Raw genomic sequence first — 15,841 nt, 5'->3', positions numbered from 1 at the left:
AAATCAACACACAACCATAAAGTGTTGTCACTCGTACCCGCTAGGACTTACAATTCTGCGCTCTCATTCGGCTCGATCATATCAAGACTGCACAGCTTATCTAGTTCCTTGCGCAGATCGCTCCTCAATGACAACGGTACCCTGCGCACCTTATGCTTTAAAGGAACAGAACCGGTTCGCAAAATGATTCTGTGCTTAAACCCAGACAATTTTCCCAACTGCTTGGTAAACACTTTGGGAAACATTTCAACCCAAACATTGGCAGCAGACACACTGGCTTTAAATTGGACTGTGACCTCACACCATTAGGATAATTGGGGTCCAGGATCATGTCTAATTCTCCTTGATCATACCATCCCAACAGATTCAAACTTTCCTTTTCCACAAACACTACCCCACAAGCAGCTTTTCCTTCAAACTCTAACAGGCCATCAAACTGCCCTTTGACTTTGTTTCTTTTTCCACCATATGCACACATTTTCACCTTGGATGGTTGAAGTTCTTGAAGATTGAACTTTGAAAATACATTGGGGCCAATTAACGTAAAAGGTGACCCAAAATCCGCTATTAGGCATACACTGACTCCATTTATCGTGACATTGCAAAATGGCAGTTTCCTATGTACAAGTTTGAACTCTCCCACCACCTCCTCAATGTCTTCAACCATCTCATTACCAGTTACACATATATCCTCATTACATGCTGTAATTGTTAGACTGACATCATCGTCATCCCCAATGTAGTATCATCCACCTGAGATACCACTGGTTTGCGTGTGTTTCTGCAAACCCTCGCAAAGTGCCCCTTATGATCTAAAACACACACTAACGTCACTACTTTTGTTTCCTTTGCCATACGAATGGGTGTACTTCTTTCCATCTCGCTCCGATGCAGTATACTAATTAACATTCGTACGTCCTTCTTTTGACTGCAGAGCATTCACCACCTTTGTAATGCTAGTATACTCCTGGCCTGACAACTCCTTGAAATATGCATCAGAATTCTCTACAGCTCTGGCAGTGGTAATTGCTACCTCTAAACTAGGATCATCCGTAGACAATAACTTTTTCTGGATCTTCTTGTTAAGAGTCTTCTTTATCATCTGATCATGAATGATTTCACTTTAGAACTCCCCATAATTGCAAGTAATTACTAACTGACGCAGTGCAGACATGAAATCATCAACAGATTTGCCCTGATTTTGAACTCTTTTTAGAAATAAATGTCACTCTAGGACAACATTCCTAGAGGGAGAAAATCTGCTATTGAGCGTTTTAATCACCAAAGCATACTCATCCAGTACATCAACTGCTACCATCTCCCCTGATACCTTCTCCTGCTGTATTCAAATATTTACATCTTGCAAAGGCAATGTTTTTAAAATAGATCTGTTTTCTGCTTCCAAATTGTGCATGAGTAAAGCTATTTTTTTCTTATTTGTAAAGGTGTCCCCATCTATGTCATCCAATTACGCCTCAAAAGCCTTCTTCCATTGAATCTAACACAGAGGGGGTGCACCTGGCATAGACAAAAATGCTGGTGGGGCAGTCACATTTTCCCTTGTTGTGAAGGATAATATCTAAGGAGCGTAAGTACACCCAAGTACCTTAAATTTGATGAATTATGAATACACCTCCAACGCCGGGCTTCCACAGTAATACTCAGACAATAAAAATATGCCAGTGTGCCACACACCGTTGGAGTACAACCAATTATTAAGAACATGCAATATGGCAGTCACACAGACACAGAGGATACTGTTAAATTCCACTGCACCAGTCAGAAATGAGAGAAACTTCAGGGAACACTAGGATAGATAAACTTTGCCCACAACAAAGATGGCGGGCGCTATAACGTTAGGCATAGTGTGCTGGTAACTTATCCATAACAAAGATGCAGGCCGAAGCACCCTGTCACAAATGGATGTGACTAAGGCCTCCACCTACTCCAACAGTTGCTCCAAACCTGCCCAGACACGAAGAAAATGGTCAACACGCCCGTCACACATGGGCGTGATTGAGGCTTCCTACCTCTACCAACAGTCGTCGGAACTCAGTTGAGGCACCTCTTAGACATGCGGCAAAGTCCTGCCCAGTGCCAGAGTACACCGATGCAGTGCTGACAGGAACCGCACTGCTGACCAAAGAACATCGAAATGAGCCGATTTGGGAAACTGGTGGCGAACTATGCTCCAGCTCGTCGCCAATGAAAAGAAGATGTCCTTCATGACTTCAGGTCTAGTAGAAGGATTTATTATATCATAACAAGTTTCCTCCTAATGCCTCCAGTACATCACATCGCCCAGCAGTATCCACAATGCCAGCGCACAACCGTCTACCTAGAACCCCCATTCCACCATGTTTCGTGCCACCCTCCTACTCAACATTAAGGAATGTAGATAGTTCTATGTTCTATTGCTAGCAGTTGCTGTTTTGGTGTTGCCCATTCCTGTTGTACATTTATACTAATAACACTTTTTTACTCTCCATTGGAGTGCTGCTGCTTTGTTACCACCAGAGCTGCTTCCTAACTCTGTTATCCCAAATGTATCACACTGGTAATCCTAAGCTGACCCTTAGGAAAAGAGTTGCAGCCATATCCGGTTTAAAGCCAAATGTATTTGTTTCATGAACAGAGACTGAGCAGCTGCCGTTGTCCTGTCACCAGAAAGTTGTTCACAGCCGTCATAGTGGCCCTGTTGGTGTCCCGGTTAGAAAATGTTGCCAATCCAGTCCTTGATCTTCACCATACACTATTAGAATTGTTTACCCCATACCTTGTTTTGTATCTTTTGGACTATATGTGTGCTGTTAGTGAACAGCTGAAATGTAGAGCACAGGAGTGCATGCAACATGCTGCTTGCCAGGCATGTACCTGTTTTAAAGGTTAAGCAACAGTTTTGACCTTTCAGCACAGCTGATCCTTGGAGCTCTGTTGTGTGATGAGATTTGGAAACTCTATGCACACGAATTTTCGGAACCAACCACCCAACCTTTCTCTTATCGCATCCTGCCAACTGGTATGCCCATAGTTGCTGTCATGAGGATATCATTGCCACTGATCATGTTTAACAGCGAGACCAAGTCCTTTATACCACAGATTGTGCATATATTTTGTATAAACATATCTTTACAGCATATCACAAAATGTGAACATACTCTAAGAGTGGTATAGTACCAAGCTAAAAGAAGATGCAAAACTCTGGAAAAGGGAACTTTTTTTAAAATGAGTAGGAATACAGTAACAAAGTGTAAGAGAGATTAGCTAGTTTACGTTAAGTGCCATGCCCTTAGGCCAAAGTCAAGCCAACAACATTTAATATAGGTTTTTGGTAGAAGAAAAAATGTACTCAAATAAAAGACTCGGAGAAATAGATGTAGCAACTATAGCCTTGGAGTTTGTGGGGAGAGATGGAGTTAATTTGAGGAAGCTAGGAAACACCATGTGTTCTCGTATATTCCCTTCTCGAGATTAAATACAGAGAGAAGCCGGGCCAGCCATAAATTAAATGTAGGGACGGCTGGATCTAGCCAGGCTGAAGCAACACAGATTCAGAAAACTGCCATAGCAACAAAGAGAAAGCGAAGAGTCATGGTATGTCCCTGAGTATTATCAACCCCCAGCAGAATTAGAGATGAAGTTAACTTAACCCGAAGACCCAAGGTGGACTCAAAAAAGGTCAAAATTGCATTTTTTAGCACATCTAATCGGGGGCAGGTTGAAAACATATGATCTAGATCAGCCCGTAGGGAATTGCAACGTGGACACGTGATTCCCTGCTGCCCCCCCCCCCATTGTAAAATTTTTGCCGGCGTGTAATACAGGGAAAATACTGTTTTATAATGTTGAACCTGAAGCCCCGTAGAAGATAAAACTGTCTGTCCCAGCTCCAGCGACTGAAAGAAGTTGTCCGGATCTGTGCCCAGCCTATCTTCCCATTTTCCAGCATGTTTCTCTAGATCATCTTGTTTAAGTGCCAAGAGTTCCCTATATATTCCTTTAATAGTGCAACCGTCCCTACTTCTTATAATTTCCATAGTTTTTACCTTATCAAACCTGTTAGGTCCACCTAGCTTTTTACTCAGGTAGCTTCTAAGCTGGAGATATTTAAAAAAAAATTCCCCTTCCCAATTCCATATTTATCTTGTAGATCCTTAAACTGATAGATTCCATCAGTACATAATAAATCCCCAACTTTTAAAAGGCCACGTCCCACCCAGAATGCCATAGTTTGATCTGAGAAGATTTCTGGGAGTGTTGGGTTAACACTCATTTGTAGTAATTTAACCTCCCTAAGCCAACCTTTTTTTTTTTTTTAAAACTAGACCAAATTGTAAACGCAGCCTGAAGAGTTTTAAACTTAGTTCGCTTGAAATAGCTCGGCTCACTAAATCTCATGAGGCAATTTTTAGCATCTTCCCGCACCAGGAGTGTATATACATCTGGGATCTTACCTTCCAAATTTAAATTTTTAGGATTGCCACCGAGTATTCCAGCCATATATTGAAAAGCGGCAGCCCAATAATATAATTTAAAATCCGGAGCAGCCCAGCCACCCCTTGATTGAGGTAGTCATAAAACGTAGGGCCCTCCGGGTTTTACCATGAGCCCAAATAAATCTGTTAGCCAAATTGTCCAGTGCAGTAAACCATTTTTCTCAAATTCCAAGGGTATTAATCTGAACGGGTACAATATCTTTGGTAAGAGTACCATTTTTATCACGTTACAGCGGCCAATCAGTGTCAGGTGTAAATTGTGAAATTTATTGAAAATCTGTGTTGGCCTTCCGAATAATGGGATCAATATTAGTAGCCACTAAATTATTAAAATCTGAAGTAATAGTAATCCCTAAATATATTGCAGAGTCTGTCATCCGTGGATCGGAGTGGCTTAATTCCCTATTTACAACAATCTGCGTTTTCTGTTTATTTTGGCATACCCAGAAATTGAGCCAAAGGTTAAAGCAATTTCCTCAACTGCTACCATTGCTGCTACTGGGTTAGGGGTGACTAAAGCAACGTCATCAGCGTATGCTAAGACTTTAGTAGATGTCCTATGATAAATAACAGGCTCAATCTCACGGCATGCCATAAACTGCCGAATTAGAGGCTCAATATAAATGGCAAATAATAGGGGTGAGCAGGAGCAGCCTTGCCTAGTGCCCCGCATAATCGGAAAGTGGTGGGTGAATTTCCCATTGACTCTGAGGCGAGCTGTAGGTGCACTATACATGGTGCGGATAGCTTTTATAAACCCTGGCCCGATTCCAAACCAATTCATAGCCTGCCATAAATAGTCCCAGGAGACCCTATCGAAAGCCTTCTCGGCGTCCAGAAGGAGCATAGCCATAGGGTCACCAGAGACTTCTGCTGCATCGAATAAGGTTATTGCCCGACGGATATGTTGAGTAGTCCCTCTTCCCGGGATAAATCCGTGTTGAAATGGATGGATTACTTTCATTATTATAGAGTTTAATCTAGTAGCCAAAGCTTTGGACATAATCTTTACATCATAGTTTATTAAAGTGATAGGCCGATAAGATCCGGGCTCTAAAGTTGGTTTACCCTTTTTTAAAAATGTAATAATATCAGCTCCCGACCAGGAATCGGGGACAGAGCTCCCTAGTTGTGCTAGGCAGGTCGTATCCACCAGCACAGGTCCGATTTCATCCCAGAAAGTTTTATAAAATTCCAAGGGAATCTGGTCAGGGCCGGAGGTCTTGCATGGAGGAAGACTCTTCAGAGCGCAATATACCTCTTCATATGTCAGAATAGTTTCAGGTCCCGATCTATCCTCATCATTAATATGAAATAGTGGTATACTATTAAGATAACCTAATATTAATTCCTTCTGAACCGGGGGTTCAGCCCCATATAGTCGCTGATAAAATCGCAAAAATACTCCCTGAATCGTAAATGGATCCTTAACTAAATTCCCACTCATCTGTAATCTCATTTATTTCACTCTTAACACTCCTTTGTCTGAGTCTGGCTGCCAGCGTACGGCTGATTCTATCACTAAATTCATAGCAATGTTCCCTCTTATTCAAAAACAGCTCGGCTGCCTTTAAGGCAGCTTGATCTCCTATTTCTGCCTTAGCCCACGCCAGCCGAAGTAAAATATCATTTAGAGATGAACCGGTGCTTACTGCAGTTGCCAATTCCTCCTCAATCCTAACTAGAGATTGATACAGTGCTTTCGTCCGACATGCTTCCTTCTTTTGTTGAGAGAGGGTGAAGCTAAGCGTCTCCCCTCTAATACCTGCCTTAAAAGCGTCCCACACCTTCCCAGAGCTTGTACTATATCTGTTCATATCCCAATATGATTTAACACATCCCTTCATACGAGAGACATATTCAGGATCTGTTAAGAGCCCTCTTTCAAAGGTCCATATCCGCTCACTACGCGGACCGCCAGAGAAAACAAGGGTAAGGGCCAAGGGGTTATGGTCAGAGATTACCCTAGGATATTTTTCTATCCCGGCCCGATGGGCAAGCGAGTGGGAAATAAAAAAGTAATCAAGTCTAAAAACTGCCTTATGTGGAGCTGAAAAAAACGTACTCCCTGGGTCATTTGGTTTAACATGATTCCATAAATCAATAAGGCCATGGTTGCTAACCATATTAGTCAGTGCCTTGAAAACCCTTTTTTTTCGTCCAGAATAGATATCTCCCCCCTACCCCAAAGCCCCCCCAGCCCGTTAATATCAAAATCACCACAAACTATTAAAGGTGTAGGCCAATTTGCTAGTTCGATATCTAAATACTCCAAGGCTTCTGATTCATCAGCGGTCGAGCCATACAGTGAGCATACAGTAAAGACTTCTCTGGCGAACGCACATTCTATTATTGCCCAGCGGCCCCATTTGTCTGATAATTTCCTTTTAACAATAATATCGCTCCGTCAGGTTAAAATAGCTACCCCTCTTGTCCGGGTGCCTTGCTTTGTAGCAACCAATAACCTAAATCCGAGCTGTTCAAGAACTCCGCCCTGCGTACCTTCTATATGAGTCTCCTGTATACATACGATATCAGCACTCATAGGTTTCAATAAGATTGCCGCCCTTTGTCGTTTAGCTTGATCATTGAGCCCACAAATATAGATAGTTATAACTCTAAGCTTTAATGACCCCATAAAGCAGTTTAAAATCCCTTTCCTTCATCATTATCTTACTGTTTATCTTTTCTCTTAACACCGTCTTAGTCTCCTCTTCTCTTCTGTAGATAATCTGTCCGATATATCTAAAATCTTTGAGGTTTTGTTCCCACTTACATTGTGCTTTACTGTGCCGTGTTTTACCCACCCCCATTTCCCCCTGTATCAACCCACCCAACACCCCCAGGCAAATAGGTCTAACAAGACCTATGTATGGCGGCCAAACTCACAGCCTAAGCCGCCCCCCCTGCCCCTTTGTGTATAGTTAAACAGAAAAAGAACCCGAGTCCATTTTGAGACCCTGTACCCACAAAGCATAAAGAAAACACAAAAATACGTCATGCGGCAAATTAAGGGCTAGTCTTACTCTATCCTTTGAATATCGCACATACCATCCAACTTATTTTCAACATTTCATAAAAATATCAGAAAATATCACGTAACAACGCTCCCTTTCTCTTTTGCCAATTTCAAATCTGTTAAAAAATCTTGAGCCTTGACTTCAGAAACAAACATATATACACGACCATTAGCAATAACCTTAAGCCGAGCGGGAAAAAGCAAATACGCTTCACAGCCCTGGCCCTGAAATGCAGTTATCATTTGATTAAGTCTCCATCGACGCTCCACAGTGGCATGGCAGAAATCTGGGCGGGCAAAAAAAATATGCCCGTCAAAGGTCATCTTAGCGTCTGGTCTAGCCATATCTATTATGGCTTGGCGGAGCAGGAAATTTCCAACATATATCAAAATTGCTCTGGGGTGATCTTCTTGTCCGGCTGGATAGGTTCGTTTCCGCGTGATTGTGAAGCGGTGAGCACGCAGAACCTCCCTCTCAAAGACACAAAATCCGGAAAAATAGGAAAGATCAACTACTCAGTTCCTTAAGTTATTCAAAATGAGACACATTGAACAATGAAACATTGAGGAAAAGACATAGCAGGTTCAAAAAGGCACTTTACCAGGCCACAGATCTGAATTGTAGCAATGATTGTAACAAGTGCCCTGTGCAGTATGGGAGAAGTCAAATTAAACAATTATTAATTAAGTACTACTGGCAATACGCTTTGTTTATACCAGTCTGTGATTTCACTTTGAGAATGAAGCCCACATGAATTTAAGCTAATATATGGCAAAGTCATATTAATACTGGATTGTACATTAATACATGAAAGTATAAGTTACTCATAAATCTTGAAAATACCAATGTGGACATAAAACAAATATTTTGTCTAAACAATCTAAATCGTTAAGGTATGTGTGAAATATATTCTAAAGAGATTTCATGAAAGCACGGTTAATTTTAATTATGCTACACCTACTTTTCCTTTGTAATTTTCAGTGTATACGTTATTACCTGAAATGTCACTTTCATTAATTATTCACAAAAAAAACAATTTAATTCATAATAATTTCAATTTAGTCCTATTAATGTTTACAATTGTATATGAATATCAAGTTGATTAGCGATACACTCCATAACGTGAGAATTTACCATTTTGCATATTTCTAACAACTGTTAATAAATATGATATATTTTAATAATAAAATCACAACTATATTATTTGAATGAATAACAAAAAAACAAAAAAAGGAAACACCATGTGTTGGTGTTTAGTAGTTTTTCGTTTTGCACTGTGCTCTTTACCAATTGTTGGTCTTTTTTTTAGGTCTCGCCTGACCCAGCGCATGCGCTGGTCTGGCGAGACTTTTAGTAAGGGCTTCAAAATATGCTACCATGGCCGGCCTACAGCGTGCGTGCATGTGTGCGGGCGCGCGCTTACGAGCAGAGGCGCCATATGGCTTTCCTCGTCATGCTCATTAAGCGCATCGCTCGCCGTGCTTGATCGCGATTGCGATCACTTTTGCGGCCGTTGCTTTTACTTTTATGCAGACCGCTTGATACGTCTGTGCTTATTTCCCATGCCTCTGTCCCCTGTTCTCCTCCCACACTCACAACACTTTAAAGAGCGAATTACCCAACTATTGGTTACCATGGAACATAAACTGAAAGCAGAATAGAAACCATGAACTAGAAAATGTTGTCTGCAGAGTAAGTTATGGCCGCCAGCCTATTACGATTTGCACCCCTATCGCTCACACCTCCAGGTCCATCTCACTGCTAGGTGTTGAGCCACAAAAGAAGATAAGAACACCTCTGTGGCCACTAAAACACAACACCACTCAGCCACCCAAATAGGACCACAATACTCCGACAATTATGTACTCGCCTATAGTGTAGCATGCCACTCGCCGCATAATACGTTTCGACTTCGCACCAAGGGTTAGGAAACTATGAAAATGCTACAACACTAAACATCTACATAGTCCCATGAAACTAAATATGAAGACACATCTAATTGTGCTAATCACGGAAAAGAGTCCCCCCTTCTGTAATAGGTAAGATATGCAGAGTTATATGGATGTAGCTTACTTCCGCGTTCTGGCCTTTTGGGACCTCTCAGAAGTCGCTACTGCGTCTCATCTAATCTAACTGTATCCAGTTCGGTTTATTTTCGATCAGACGTCTATAGGGAACGTACTATCTTCCAGTCGGGGGTGATAAAACATGGTTTAGCTCTCTGGTGCACCAATGTTAATTTAAAATATTAAGAACTTTAAACCTGTTGAAATGTCCGCAATGGAGTAACAAACATATGCTGGCAGCACAACAGAGCACATAACCCCACAGAACAAGGCAGGGCAATTAAAACATCTGACGTTACTATGATTATCCCATATTTTGCAGACGATCCCAATAGTGATCGCGAGAGAATGTCGCCCATGATGCGAGTCAATTGGAATTCAGGAGGCAGGGGGACCACGCCTTCGACTGTCAGAAGTGCTTTCTGTTACGCCGACCGGTCCTCAGGAGCGGGTTGATGAATGAGGGGTCCACCTCTTGGTCTAACCAAGCTTGAATGCTGTTACAGCGCAGGTCAGCGGAAGGATCAAGTGAGGGAAGGAAAGGAAGGGAACACCAGGGAGGGAGATCTGCAACGAGAAAAGAACAGAGCACACACCAGTAAGAATCACCCCAACATATACAATAAATAATACGATTTACCGGACCTGGTATAGCCCCTAGCCCTTATACCTGTAAAGGAAAATAACATCCATTCATAACATGAAGAAGGTAACGTAAGGTTGAAGGCTGGTTGAGAGGTGGGCAGACAGCGCTTGATGCGGGAGGTTTGACTGTAGCAATGACAAATAAACAATGATCAACCCCTACACTAGCAACCCATGCTGCACAATGAGGCTCTGCAGTACGAACTAGCACCTACCCTCCACTTGGCTCCACCGCACTTCACAGGGGTAGAGTGCAGCCCTCTACCACTCGCAATAACCCCTGTTAAGATAGAGCCATAGAAACCAACAGTTAGACAATACAACACTGTACTGTATCCATCACTGTAAGCCCCCGCACGCAGTCACCACACTCTCCCCTTCGTGTTCACTCCACACTGTAAGCGTTAAGTAGGAAAGCTGGTGAATTATTGAAGATAGGACCCAGCACTAGAGAGCTTCCTCGGGACGCTCTTGGTTCGCAATGTGCATGCACTCGTGACACGGTAAGATCAGGCTAGAAGCCCCCACCCCGCCGGCCGACAAAGCAGGCCGAACAAATCCCAGGGGAGAGGCTCTCTCTCTCTCTTCGCCTGCCGATGACCGCAGGCCGAACACATCCACAAGACTCCGGACGAAGACCTTCGTAGGAGCACCCGCTCGACTACGGAGGGACAATAGTTACGTTGGTGCAAGCACCCTTACCGTACGCTGAGCCACAGACTGAAGAACAAGGATCGGACAAGGACGAAGTCTCACCACAGGAATTTCCGACATCGGAAGGCCGGTAACTTCCTGTTTTAAGCGTCTGGCGTGTCATCTCGCGAGACGCGCTATGCCCTCTGGGTATTGTAGTTCGGGCGTCTCCGTGTGCGCAAGGCCGGAGTTCGCCGCTAGCGCTCGCCACGGGGGAACCACAACATTTCATTATGATTGATTTTCTTCACCTTTGATTTTTATATCTGAAAATGTGATCATGCTAGGCAAAATCAGTGGAATGGCGGAAAAAACTGCTTGTAACAAACAGCATAGTACACACAAACGTCCAGGCACTTGTAGGATGACTACCCACCTTATTCCCAGTTTGTTTTGTTCCTTCTCAGTAGTTAATATATATAAGATGCTCGTGAAGAAAATATGTAAATAACTAAGCTCTGGCAATACTTCTGCAATTAGTCGGGCCATTATGGGAGTATAGTACTGTACTGAATTAATATCAGCAGCAGCACAATGTGATGTTTTTTGGTATTTGGTGCCATCGAGTGGTTAACACAAATCTCTAAAACTAACAAATGAAATGCTTTTATAAGTATTGAGGATGACGCTTTCACTCTGTGTTTTTGCTTTATGTGTTCTAAGTGATCAAGCGAATGCATTTCAGTGCCATTGTCATTATCTGTGTGTATTTTGGTTACGTGTATTTACATTGTTATCATTTTTTTGGATTAAATTAAAAAAGTTTCAAATGGTAAGATGGGAAATGCACATAAAACTCCATGAGTCCTTTAAATCACTGTGATGGGTAAAGAGTTACAAAATAACTCGCCCTTTGTGGCTATGTGATTTGAAACAAAGATGGATTTCAAGATGGACGTCGATTCACAAAAACATCTGGAGTAGCATTAGTAATATGACGCTTTTGACCTGTGATGATATCACACGAAGTGACATCATACAACTGCGGACGGGACAGGAAGAAGTCGTGTGACCTTAGACCATGAGGACATCACTGAAAACAAGCATTGGCATAGCCTATAGGTCTTGCCTTTGGGACCTTATAAGTGTTTAGTTATCCAGCACAATATCCTTGGTGCAACAACATCAAGTGTTGCATGGATAAACACTTATAAGGTCCCAAAGGCGAGACCTATTGGCTATGCCAATGCTTGTTTCTTCTTTCTTTGTGGTGACCATTTCGGGTAGATTAGCGCCCTAGTTTTACATGTACCAGGTCGACATGAACTATTAAAATGGGCTGATGCATGACTGTTTCTGATGAGTCACCAGTTTGATGAGAGAAACTGCTAAAAGGCTTTGTTTCTTTTATGCTGCAAAACTACAGACCCTTTTTTTTTTATAAACGTACGTATTTATTTTCAAGTAGGTTTTCTATTTTGGGTCCTTAATACTTGGGGAATTTTAAAGAATATATTTGTTTTATTTTTAAACACCACTGTGTTTGTGTTTACTAGTTTTCTTATTGCGCTCTGCACTTCACCCATTGTTAGCCATTTTCCTTCTTTCATTGTGGCAGCCGTTTTGGGGTCTGAAAGCTACAGTTGCCAGTCAGTGCAGTAGTTTTCCATGTTCCAGGCCAACACGGACTATAACAAAAGGGCTGATGCATACCCTCGCAGCAGGCCTGCCAAAGGCAAGCCCCTCTCAGCACCCTAACGCTGTCCACTTCACGTGATGCTGCTTGTTTCAACCTAGACCCTGAAATGGGAGACAACGTTTTTTTTATAACCAATTTTATTGAACTTTTACGGCTAGGCACATAGCATCCAAAGACAGAAATCACATAATATAGTGGCGGTTTCATGTATTGACATTAATGTAAACAGGCTGCATAGAGTTTCAGAGACAGCCCATAATAGTTGCACCATTTCCCCCATATGCGCTGCCGTTCTTCTGAGGGCAACCCCGTGCTTCACAAGAATGGAAGACAATGGTATGACAAAAAAAATCAATAAATGAGCATAGCAATTTATGGCCACATATCCTATTCCAGTCTGTTATGTTATGGATTTATTTATAACCGCTGTCCTTCTTTAAACAGGCGTCTAGAAGGCTACTGCGCCCACCTTTATCCAAAAGTAAAACCCCCAACATGTTTGGTACATGAACCATGAATGCCTTGTTGTGTAATGTTTGTTTAACCTCAGCTCATCAGTCCAAAATATATTCACTGTTATTGCAATTTGATTTGCAATTACCTATTTTAGTGGCTCGTCCCGCTCTGCAGTCCCATAGTAGAAGAACTAGTTATACTCTTGAAATAAAAGTAAACAGTTCATTGATCTGTTCACTCATGAAAACTTGGTATGTAGCCTGGATGTTAATGGCACACAATTGCCATTTCCTTTCATTTACAGACCTCCACATCTCACCTTCATTTGAGTTAGTGTTGAAGGAATCGGGGTCTCTCTGCCTTCTGAGAAAGATCTCTGTTGTTTTATGAGACGTCAATCTTTGGTTCAAGACCTCATCTGGTCCTGCACAGAAATCCAAAGAAACCTTTGACTCATTTGATCGAGAACTCGTCTCTACTTCTTCCACCCATTCAGCGAACATTAGCTCCACCAAATATTTTCAAATGTGGACAAGTTAACAAGCCTGTTCCTATTGCCTGTACTGCTCATTAGTCAATTATGTTTAGTTGACCAGGCCATACCGCTTAAACTAAGAAGATAGATATAAAAAAACTTTAACGGTCATTCATGGAAGACTTCATGCCAATAACATGATTAATCAAGAAATTCGTACAAGATTAGGCAATTTAATCAACTGATAGAAACAGTGGTACTGCCATTTACTTAACAGTCTAAATATTGATATGAAAACACTGGATGAACTGTTTTGTTATGTTATTCAGACTTATAAAGCGCACTATCACCCCACTGGTATCCTGGCGCTGAATTACAATAGTCCTACTGTTCACACATGTTACTGTGAGGATATCAATTACTAAGGATTATGACTGATCTGAACTACACTTTTGGGAAGAGCCATGTTTTAAGCCTTTTCCTAAACTGTAAAAGATCTTCTATCTGTCTGAGATTAGACAGAGGTTCATTCCAGAGCAGAGTGACTGCAGAGCTAAAAGCTCTTCCTCCAAACCTTGTTCTTCTAAACCTAGGCATCTTTACCAAGTAAGCTGATGATGAGCGAAGGCTTCTGGTCGGAGCATACCATTAAGATTTGTTCTTCAGTGGCTTGGCCTGAGTCCATGCAGTGCCTTAAATACAATGCAAAGCGATTTGAACGGTGTCCTTTGTAGCACTGGGAGCCAGTGAGGCTCTTTAAGAGACAGAGAGGCTGATGATCGCCGCGATCTCTTTAGAGCTAGCTTTGCAGCTATTGTCTGGATTCTCTGAAGTCTCCTAATGAAGAAATTTGGGGCCTCTAGTAGCAGAGCATTACAATAATCCAACCGACTCAGAATGACACTTCTCACAACAACTGCTCTCGCTCTAGTCGGTAGCATTGGAGGTATCTTCCGTAGCGCTTTGATAAGAGAAAAGCAGGTCCCAACTGTTTTGTTCACTTGGGTTTCTAGACTCAGTTTGTCGTCAAATACTATCCTCAGGTTGCGCACTGCCGCAGAGGGTATCAATGGCTTATCTGTAGGGATAGGCCAAAATTTGCCCGGGAGCGTGAAAGGAACTTTCTTAGCTGCACCGAAAAGAATCTCTGTTTTATCTCCGTTAAACTACAGGGAGTTCTCTTTAAGGCAGCTTGCAGTTTCTTGCATGCACTCATGAAAATTTTCGAGTGATATTAATTGATTCCCCTCCAGTGACAAGATGAGTTGCGTATCGTCCGCATAGTTTACCAGATTAACATTGTATGATTTAATGATTGAAATCAGAGTACTCGTATAAATATTGAACTATATATGACTGATCGCTGATCCTTGGGGGACACCATACTGAATGTTATCAAATTTTGATTGATGGGGAGGTAAGGCCTGTTGTTTATTCGACAGGTATGACTGAAACCAGTTCAAAGCCATGCCCTCTACCCCAACTTCTTTGAGCCTCAACAGAAGAATTTTGTGATTGACCATATCGAATACAGCAGACAAGTCCAGTAGGATCAATATAACTGATTGTCCTCTGTCTGCTCGCATTTGGAGTTCGTCCAGGACTGTCAATAAGATGTTGCAGGGATTCTGCACATGCGCAGGAAAACAGGACCTCAGTGAATAGGGGTGTACCAACCTACCACATTAGTACCCAAAATTCCAAACCAACTAGCAATAGTGTCTCATTCGTTCTCCGACTAACAGCGAAGCTACCAATGATTAGACAACCCAGAACATGACACTCCAGACTCTCTCAGGAATCGCGGGAGCCAGACACTCTTTCGCTCACTTACTCATACTTGTCCACATTGAGAGTAAACGGAGACGCTGTATAGTTTAAAATGTTTATTTTAACTAACACGCTCTATGGTACAGTACACGTGCCATTACTAGCCGCAAAATGCATAAACTCAATATAGTCAGCATTGTCACAATTCCATAGAATACAAACGGGGATATCATTTTATAAAGACAGTGGAAAAGGACTAAAAGATCTAGCCACTCTCCCTGTGGTAAGAAATAGTTTTATTATAAAAAAGACCACCTCTGGGCTTTGTCAGCAGACCCCATACTTCAAGGCCTAGATGAAAGGTTCACATCTCAGGACAGCTCTTCTCTCTGGAAAGGTGTCTCTCCAAGTGCATCAGCAACATGTTTCGCTTCCAATATTAAAGCCTACGATTTCCAGTTGTGCAGCTGTGTGTAGCATGTTATGTCTAGGTGCAAGGGACTGACCAGAACAGAATAACAAGGGGCATTGTTGATTGACCTTGTACATCGTGTGCAGACTAAACCTCGGAGCACAGCAGA

General features: G+C 42.1%; 1 protein-coding gene across 1 annotated transcript in view; it reads left to right on the top strand.

The window, feature by feature from the left end:
* FAM234A (family with sequence similarity 234 member A) overlaps window positions 1–15,841 on the top strand; it is a 346,953-nt gene that overhangs the window by 161,809 nt on the left and 169,303 nt on the right. The gene's annotated exons all lie outside the window — the stretch shown is intronic.

The sequence above is a fragment of the Triturus cristatus genome, chromosome 10 (genome assembly GCF_964204655.1).
Source record: "Triturus cristatus chromosome 10, aTriCri1.1, whole genome shotgun sequence".
In the NCBI taxonomy this organism is placed as follows: Eukaryota; Metazoa; Chordata; class Amphibia; order Caudata; family Salamandridae; genus Triturus; species Triturus cristatus.
The sequence above is the reverse complement of the archived record's forward strand: the minus strand, read 5'-3'. Positions and strand labels throughout refer to the sequence as shown.